Source organism: Homarus americanus, unplaced genomic scaffold (assembly GCF_018991925.1).
Source record: "Homarus americanus isolate GMGI-L3 unplaced genomic scaffold, GMGI_Hamer_2.0 scaffold41027, whole genome shotgun sequence".
Lineage (NCBI taxonomy): Eukaryota > Metazoa > Arthropoda > Malacostraca > Decapoda > Nephropidae > Homarus > Homarus americanus.
This window is the reverse complement of record NW_024745073.1, coordinates 838,668-848,611: the sequence shown is the minus strand read 5'-3', so window position 1 is coordinate 848,611 and position 9,944 is coordinate 838,668. Positions and strand designations below refer to the sequence as shown.

At 29.6% G+C, this 9,944-nt stretch overlaps 1 long non-coding RNA gene across 2 annotated transcripts; it reads left to right on the top strand.

Moving 5' to 3' along the window:
• Nucleotides 1-1,008: 1,008 nt before the first annotated feature.
• LOC121878361 lies at nucleotides 1,009-8,394 on the top strand. Of its 2 annotated transcripts, XR_006091139.1 has the most exons (19): nucleotides 1,009-1,237; nucleotides 1,649-1,701; nucleotides 1,975-2,032; nucleotides 2,441-2,493; nucleotides 2,812-2,873; nucleotides 3,157-3,216; nucleotides 3,630-3,682; nucleotides 3,965-4,031; nucleotides 4,314-4,373; nucleotides 4,778-4,830; nucleotides 5,149-5,210; nucleotides 5,494-5,553; nucleotides 5,967-6,019; nucleotides 6,302-6,368; nucleotides 6,651-6,710; nucleotides 7,115-7,167; nucleotides 7,497-7,558; nucleotides 7,841-7,900; nucleotides 8,313-8,394. It is a non-coding gene; the product is annotated as an uncharacterized LOC121878361 (long non-coding RNA). The 2 variants fall into 2 exon arrangements; XR_006091140.1 differs by lacking the exons at nucleotides 1,009-1,237; nucleotides 1,975-2,032; nucleotides 2,441-2,493 and having other exon boundaries at nucleotides 1,685-1,701.
• The last annotated feature ends 1,550 nt before the right edge of the window (nucleotides 8,395-9,944 follow it).

Below are 9,944 nucleotides of genomic sequence, written 5' to 3'. Positions count from 1 at the left end.
TTTTATAATATGAGGCTCCCTGCATCATATGGGTTATTTGCGCCAAACATTGAGACCAAGAAAACCGCGTTTAAAGTTTTTCCAACTTCAAATATGCATCTCTGGCTCAATATGACGTGCTTTGGTTTATGGACGATGAAGCCTGTTTTCATTGCAAAACAAATTAGTTGGGTAGTCATGGCTTTAAATAGACTTAGTTCTTGTAGATAAATGTTATCACCTTATTTAAGGCCTCATATTTGGCTTCAGATTATTTTTGTAAAGGGATTTTAAGAATTTGGTCCATTTATACTTGTGCTGTAGACTGTAGGGAAGCATACAGTTATGCAGTATTCCCAGTCTTATGAAATTAAATTTCCATGAAATGATTTATGAAAGGCTTTATTGATTGAAGTGAAATAATTTGTTTTCCATTTTTAGCAGGCATAATGTTACAGCTAAATAGAAGCTTTCACTAATGCACGTAAGTATGTGTGGTTGTAGTTTTAATTTGGTGATGGCTCTTATCAAGTGGTACAGTATTTGAAGCTAAGATTTAGGGAACAATACTTTGTCATACCAGTATACAGTATTTGAAACTTAAATAAATTTTACCCAATTTAATAAAAATGCAATGTTGATAATGAATAGCCCCAGAGATAAATACTTTTAAGCATTTAGTGAAGGTTTTACTAATTTACATAATTGTGAAATACAGTATAGTATATGGTGGCCAAAACAACCTTTGCTTAGTAATGTTGACCATGTATGGATCTGAAGACATAAAAGAAATGATTAGATTGGTTTATTTTAGTGGGTACATGTAAAACTCATTTTTTGTTTTTTCCAGAATATGCTGCAACTATGCTTACTTGGGGGCAAGATAAGTTTTTTATAATGAAGTGTTTATCAGGTAATTAGGATGTATATCGTGTTTAAATTGTTGATGCTTGATTTATTTGCTTCTCTTAATCCAGCTTAGAATATTTTTTTTTTTTTTGCCGAGTAAAAGAAGTAAATATGGTGTGATTTAAATATAGTTTTTAAAGAAAAGAGTTGTATTCTTGGTGGTGAAATAACAACGGCTAAAACAGACTTCTGGTTTGTAATTGTTGAACATGCATGGCACTGAAGATATTAATATGATACTAGTGTGTCTTATTGTTTATAAATATGTAACCCCAGTTTTTATTTCCAGATTGTGGTATGCCTGCTAACTCGTAGATGAGATTTCTGCTAAAGTAGACGTGATTTTATGGTAAAGTTAAATATGTGTGTTCAGTAAATATATGTTATATATATATTGATGCCTTATTAACATGCTTCTTTCATTCTCTGATGATTAAGTACTGTACCTGTAACTTCAAATTTAAGTGAATAGTTTATACGGTATTAAACTTTGTAAAGGTGTTTTGATGGAGATTGTTCTCTTGTCATATTTTATTGCATTAGGGACCAAGTCAGTTGAAGACTCTAATGGTGATTTGCAACCAGAATGTTAAATTATTCACAACAATTTCAGTTTAAATTAATTTTAGAATGATGATTTCAATCTTCTTTCCCCGTCCTAACAATTGTGTGGATAATGAAGATTCTGAGGTTATTAATGCAGGAACTATATTTATTTTTTATAATCTTTGGATTAATATATATTATATTTTATTTTCAGGTTTAATACATAACCAACTTACTCTTTCTTCACTGAAGGTTTCACTAATTTCAGTAAGTATATACAGTGTATGGTACAATACCTTAGTGTCAATGTCAAGTTTACAAGAGAGATATTGTGCTGAGAATTAATAAACAGTAAATTACTTTGATGTCATTTTATATTAGATTTAAAAAAATATATAATTTATTCTTGGTGATGAAATAACAATGGCTAAAACAGACTTCTGGTTTGTAATTGTTGAACATGCATGGCACTGAAGATATTAATATGATGCTAGTGTGTTTTATTGTTTATAAATATGTAACCCCAGTTTTTATTTCCAGGTTATAATGCCTGCTAACTCGCAGATGAGATTTCTGCTAAAGTAGACCTGATTTTAAGGTAAAGTTAAATATATGTGTTCAGTAAATATATGTTATATATATTGGTGCCTTATTAACATGCTTCTTTCATTCTCTGATGATTAAGTACGGGGTACCTGTAACTTCAAATTTAAGTGAATAGTTTATACGGTATTAAACTTTGTAAAGGCCTTTTGTTGGGGATTGTTCTCTTGTCGTATTTTATTGCATTAGGGACCAAGTCACTTGAAGACTAATGGTGATTTGCAACCAGAATGTTAAAATATTCACAGCAATTTCACAATTTAAATTAATTTTAGAATGATGATTTCAATCTTCTTTCCCCGTCTTAACAATTGTGTGGATAATGAAGATTCTGAGGTTATTAATGCAGGAACTAAATTTATTTTTTATAATCATTGGATTAATATATTTATTTTATTTTCAGGTTTAATACATAACCAACTTACTCTTTCTTCACCGAAGGTTTCACTAATTTCAGTAAGTATATACAGTGTATGGTACAATACCTTAGTGTCAATGTCAAGTTTACAAGAAACATTGTGCTGAGAATTAATAAACAGGAAATTACTTTGATGTCATTTTATATTAGATTTAAAAAATATACATATATAATTTGATGTCTTTTATATTAGATTTAAAAAATATATATATAATATACTCTTGGTGATGAAATTGCAATGGCTAAAGCAGACTTTGGTTTGTAATGTTGACCATGCATGGCCCTGAAGACATTGAAGAAATGATTAGATTGGTTTATTCTAGTGGATACATGTAAAACCCATTTTTTTTTCCCAGAATGTGCTGCAACTATGCTTATTTGGGGGCAAGATACATTTTGTGTGTGAGGTGTTTAGCAGGTAATTGGGATGTGTACTGTATACAGTACATTGTTGATACTTGATTTATTTGCATTTGTTAATCCTCTTTTGAATATTTTTTTTCATTGAGTAAAAAAAGGAAATTTGGTGTGATTTAAATATAGTTTTTAAAGAATGGAGTTTTATTCTTGGTGATGAAATAACAATGGCTAAAACAGACTTCTGGTTTGTAATTGTTGAATATGCATGGCACTGAAGATATTAATATGATACTAGTGTGTTTTATTGTTTTTAAATATGTAACCCCAGTTTTTATTTCCAGATTGTGGTATGCCTGCTAACTCGCAGATGACATTTCTGCTGAAGTAGACCTGATTTTAAGGTAAAGTTAAATATGTGTGTTCAGTAAATATGTTATATATATATTGATGCCTTATTAACATGCTTCTTTCATTCTCTGATGATTAAGTACGGGGTACCTGTAACCTAAAATTTAAGTGAATAGCTTGTACAGTATTAAACTTTGTAATGGCATTTTGATGGGGATTGTTCTCTTGTCGTATTTTATTGCATTAGGGACCAAGTCAGTTGAAGACTCTAATGGTGATTTGCAACCAGAATGTTAAATTTTTCACAGCAATTTCACAATTTAAATTAATTTTAGAATGACGATTTCAATCTTCTTTCCCCGTCCTAACAATTGTGTGGATAATGAAGATTCTGAGGTTATTAATGCAGGAACTATATTTATTTTTTTATAATCTTTGGATTAATATATATTTATTTTATTTTCAGGTTTAATACATAACCAACTTACTCTTTCTTCACCGAAGGTTTCACCAATTTCAGTAAGTATATACAGTGTATGGTACAATACCTTAGTTTCAATGTCAAGTTTGCAAGAAAGATATTGTGCTGAGAATTAATAAATAGTAAATTACTTTGTCATTTTATATTAGATTTAAAAAAATATATATATATATTTTACTCTTTTTGTGATGAAATTGCAATGGCTAAAACAGACTTTGATTTGTAATGTTGACCATGCATGGCCCTGAAGACATTGAAGAGATGATTAGATTGGTTTATTCTAGTGGATACATGTAAAACCCATTTTTTGTTTTTTCCAGAATGTGCTGCAGCTACCGGGTATGCTTATTTGGGGGCAAGATTCATTTTGTGTGAGGTGTTTAGCAGGTAATTGGGATGTGTACTGTATACAGTACATTGTTGATGCTTGATTTATTTTCTTTTGTTAATCCTCTTTTGAATATTTTTTTTTCATTTCGAGTAAAAAAGGAAATTTTGTGTGATTTAAAGATAGTTTTGAAGAAGAGTTTTATTCTTGGTGATGAAATAACAATGGCTAAAACAGACTTCTGGTTTGTAATTGTTGAACATGCATGGCACTGAAGATATTAATATGATACTAGTGTGTTTTATTGTTTATAAATATGTAACCCCAGTTTTTATTTCCAGGTTATGGTATGCCTGCTAACTCGCAGATGAGATTTCTGCTAAAGTAGACCTGATTTTAAGGTAAAGTTAAATATATGTGTTCAGTAAATATATGTTATATATATTGATGCCTTATTAACACGCTTCTTTCATTCCCTGATGATTAAGTACCTGTAACTTCAAATTTAAGTGAATAGTTTGTACAGTATTAAACATTGTAAAGGTATTTTGATGGGGATTGTTCTCTTGTCATATTTTATTGCATTAGGGACCAAGTCAGTTGAAGACTCTAATGGTGATTTACAACCAGAATGTTAAATTATTCACAACAATTTCAGTTTAAATTAATTTTAGAATGATGATTTCAATCTTCTTTCCCCGTCCTAACAAATGTGTGGATAATGAAGATTCTGAGGTTATTAATGCAGGAACTAAATTTATTTTTTATAATCTTTGGATTAATATATATTATATTTTATTTTCAGGTTTAATACATAACCAACTTACTCTTTCTTCACCGAAGGTTTCACTAATTTCAGTAAGTATATACAGTGTATGGTACAATACCTTAGTGTCAATGTCAAGTTTACAAGAAACATTGTGCTGAGAATTAATAAACAGTAAATTACTTTGATGTCATTTTATATTAGATTTAAAAAATATACATATATAATTTGATGTCTTTTATATTAGATTTAAAAAAAAAATATATAATATACTCTTGGTGATGAAATTGCAATGGCTAAAGCAGACTTTGGTTTGTAATGTTGACCATGCATGGCCCTGAAGACATTGAAGAAATGATTAGATTGGTTTATTCTAGTGGATACATGTAAAACCCATTTTTTTTTCCCAGAATGTGCTGCAACTATGCTTATTTGGGGGCAAGATACATTTTGTGTGTGAGGTGTTTAGCAGGTAATTGGGATGTGTACTGTATACAGTACATTGTTGATACTTGATTTATTTGCATTTGTTAATCCTCTTTTGAATATTTTTTTTCATTGAGTAAAAAAAGGAAATTTGGTGTGATTTAAATATAGTTTTTAAAGAATGGAGTTTTATTCTTGGTGATGAAATAACAATGGCTAAAACAGACTTCTGGTTTGTAATTGTTGAATATGCATGGCACTGAAGATATTAATATGATACTAGTGTGTTTTATTGTTTTTAAATATGTAACCCCAGTTTTTATTTCCAGATTGTGGTATGCCTGCTAACTCGCAGATGACATTTCTGCTGAAGTAGACCTGATTTTAAGGTAAAGTTAAATATGTGTGTTCAGTAAATATGTTATATATATATTGATGCCTTATTAACATGCTTCTTTCATTCTCTGATGATTAAGTACGGGGTACCTGTAACCTAAAATTTAAGTGAATAGCTTGTACAGTATTAAACTTTGTAATGGCATTTTGATGGGGATTGTTCTCTTGTCGTATTTTATTGCATTAGGGACCAAGTCAGTTGAAGACTCTAATGGTGATTTGCAACCAGAATGTTAAATTTTTCACAGCAATTTCACAATTTAAATTAATTTTAGAATGACGATTTCAATCTTCTTTCCCCGTCCTAACAATTGTGTGGATAATGAAGATTCTGAGATTATTAATGCAGGAACTATATTTATTTTTTTATAATCTTTGGATTAATATATATTTATTTTATTTTCAGGTTTAATACATAACCATCTTACTCTTTCTTCACCGAAGGTTTCACCAATTTCAGTAAGTATATACAGTGTATGGTACAATACCTTAGTTTCAATGTCAAGTTTGCAAGAAAGATATTGTGCTGAGAATTAATAAATAGTAAATTACTTTGTCATTTTATATTAGATTTAAAAAAATATATATATATATTTTACTCTTTTTGTGATGAAATTGCAATGGCTAAAACAGACTTTGGTTTGTAATGTTGACCATGCATGGCCCTGAAGACATTGAAGAGATGATTAGATTGGTTTATTCTAGTGGATACATGTAAAACCCATTTTTTGTTTTTTCCAGAATGTGCTGCAGCTACCGGGTATGCTTATTTGGGGGCAAGATTCATTTTGTGTGAGGTGTTTAGCAGGTAATTGGGATGTGTACTGTATACAGTACATTGTTGATGCTTGATTTATTTTCTTTTGTTAATCCTCTTTTGAATATTTTTTTTTCATTTCGAGTAAAAAAGGAAATTTTGTGTGATTTAAAGATAGTTTTGAAGAAGAGTTTTATTCTTGGTGATGAAATAACAATGGCTAAAACAGACTTTTGGTTTGTAATTGTTGAACATGCATGGCACTGAAGATATTAATATGATACTAGTGTGTTTTATTGTTTATAAATATGTAACCCCAGTTTTTATTTCCAGGTTATGGTATGCCTGCTAACTCGCAGATGAGATTTCTGCTAAAGTAGACCTGATTTTAAGGTAAAGTTAAATATATGTGTTCAGTAAATATATGTTATATATATTGATGCCTTATTAACACGCTTCTTTCATTCCCTGATGATTAAGTACCTGTAACTTCAAATTTAAGTGAATAGTTTGTACAGTATTAAACATTGTAAAGGTATTTTGATGGGGATTGTTCTCTTGTCATATTTTATTGCATTAGGGACCAAGTCAGTTGAAGACTCTAATGGTGATTTACAACCAGAATGTTAAATTATTCACAACAATTTCAGTTTAAATTAATTTTAGAATGATGATTTCAATCTTCTTTCCCCGTCCTAACAAATGTGTGGATAATGAAGATTCTGAGGTTATTAATGCAGGAACTAAATTTATTTTTTATAATCTTTGGATTAATATATATTATATTTTATTTTCAGGTTTAATACATAACCAACTTACTCTTTCTTCACCGAAGGTTTCACTAATTTCAGTAAGTATATACAGTGTATGGTACAATACCTTAGTGTCAATGTCAAGTTTACAAGAAACATTGTGCTGAGAATTAATAAACAGTAAATTACTTTGATGTCATTTTATATTAGATTTAAAAAATATATACTGTATACAGTATATAATTTGATGTCTTTTATATTAGATTTAAAAAAAATATATATAATATACTCTTGGTGATGAAATTGCAATGGCTAAAGCAGACTTTGGTTTGTAATGTTGACCATGCATGGCCCTGAAGACATTGAAGAAATGATTAGATTGGTTTATTCTAGTGGATACATGTAAAACCCCTTTTTTTTTTCCCAGAATGTGCTGCAACTATGCTTATTTGGGGGCAAGATACATTTTGTGTGTGAGGTGTTTAGCAGGTAATTGGGATGTATACTGTATACAGTACATTGTTGATACTTGATTTATTTGCTTTTGTTAATCCTCTTTTGAATATTTTTTTTCATTGAGTAAAAAAGGAAATTTGGTGTGATTTAAATATAGTTTTTAAAGAAAGGAGTTTTATTCTTGGTGATGAAATAACAATGGCTAAAACAGACTTCTGGTTTGTAATTGTTGAACATGCATGGCACTGAAGATATTAATATGATACTAGTGTGTTTTATTGTTTTTAAATATGTAACCCCAGTTTTTATTTCCAGATTGTGGTATGCCTGCTAACTCGCAGATGACATTTCTGCTAAAGTAGACCTGATTTTAAGGTAAAGTTAAATATATGTGTTCAGTAAATAAGTTATATATATATTAATGCCTTATTAACATGCTTCTTTCATTCTCTGATGATTAAGTACAGGGTTCCTGTAACCTAAAATTTAAATGAATAGTTTGTACAGTATTAAACTTTGTAATGGCATTTTGATGGGGATTGTTCTCTTGTCGTATTTTATTGCATTAGGGACTAAGTCAGTTGAAGACTCTAATGGTGGTTTGCAACCAGAATGTTAATTATTCACAGCAATTTCACAATTTAAATTAATTTTAGAATGACGATTTCAATCTTCTTTCCCCGTCCTAACAATTGTGTGGATAATGAAGATTCTGAGGTTATTAATGCAGGAACTATATTTATTTTTTTATAATCTTTGGATTAATATATATTTATTTTATTTTCAGGTTTAATACATAACCAACTTACTCTTTCTTCACCGAAGGTTTCACCAATTTCAGTAAGTATATACAGTGTATGGTACAATACCTTAGTTTCAATGTCAAGTTTACAAGAAAGATATTGTGCTGAGAATTCATTAAATTATAGTTCAGAGAGAACAAGTATTTTTGGCCAAAAATCCTTTAAGGCTTTATAGACTTGCAATTTTTGTCATTTTCGGCCAAAAAATGGATTTTGTTCAAAATTTCAGTATAGGTACTCCTGAATGTGCTGCTTAAGGATCTGTTAACCAAAATTTGATATCTTGATTATAACTTGTTCAAATGGCTTTTAGAAAATGTTCAAATGATTTTTAGAATATTTTAATTACTTTTGCAATGCTAATTACTCGCCACTTATGGGTTTTCGAGGTCATTTCTTGGTGCTTGTGTATTATTCTGGATGTACTTAAATAGTTAGGCACATTAAATTTTAGTTCAGAGAGAAAACGTATTTTTGGCCAAAAATCCTTTAAGGCTATAGACTTACAATTTTTGTCATTTCGGCCAAAAAATGGATTTTGTTCAAAATTTCAGTATAGGTACTCCTGAATGTGCTGCTTAAGGATCTGTTAACCAAAATTTGATATCTTGATTATAACTTGTTCAAATGGCTTTTAGAAAATGTTCAAATGATTTTTAGAATATTTTAATTACTTTTGCAATGCTAATTACTCGCCACTTATGGGTTTTCGAGGTCATTTCTTGGTGCTTGTGTATTATTCTGGATGTACTTAAATAGTTAGGCATTAAATTTTAGTTCAGAGAGAAAAAGTATTTTTGGCCAAAAATCCTTTAAGGCTATAGACTTACAATTTTTGTCATTTTCGGCCAAAAAATGGATTTTGTTCAAAATTTCAGTATAGGTACTCCTGAATGTGCTGCTTAAGGATCTGTTAACCAAAAATTTGATATCTTGATTATAACTTGTTCAAATGGCTTTTAGATAATGTTCAAATGATTTTTAGAATATTTTAATTACTTTTGCAATACTAATTACTCGCCACTTATGGGTTTTCGAGGTCATTCTTGGTGCTTATGTATTATTCTGGATGTACTTAAATAATTTAGGCACATTAAATTTTAGTTCAGAGAGAAAAATTATTTTTGGCCAAAAATCCTTTAAGGCTTTAGACTTACAATTTTTGTCATTTCGGCCCAAAAATGGATTTTGTTCAAAATTTCAGTATAGATACTCCTGAATGTGCTGCTTAAGGATCTGTTAACCAAAATTTGATATCTTGATTATAACTTGTTCAAATGGCTTTTAGAAAATGTTCAAATGATTTTTAGAATATTTTAATTATTTTTGCAATGCTAATTACTCGCCATATAGGGTTTTTTCGAGGTCATTTCTTGGTGCTTGTGTATTATTCTGGATGTACTTAAATAGTTAGGCACATTAAATTTTAGTTCAGAGAGAAAACGTATTTTTGGCTAAAAATCCTTTAAGGCTTTAGACTTACAATTTTTGTCATTTTCGGCCAAAAAATGGATTTTGTTCAAAATTTCAGTATAGGTACTCCTGAATGTGCTGCTTAAAGATCTGTTAACCAAAATTTGATATCTTGATTATAACTTGTTCAAATGGCTTTTAAG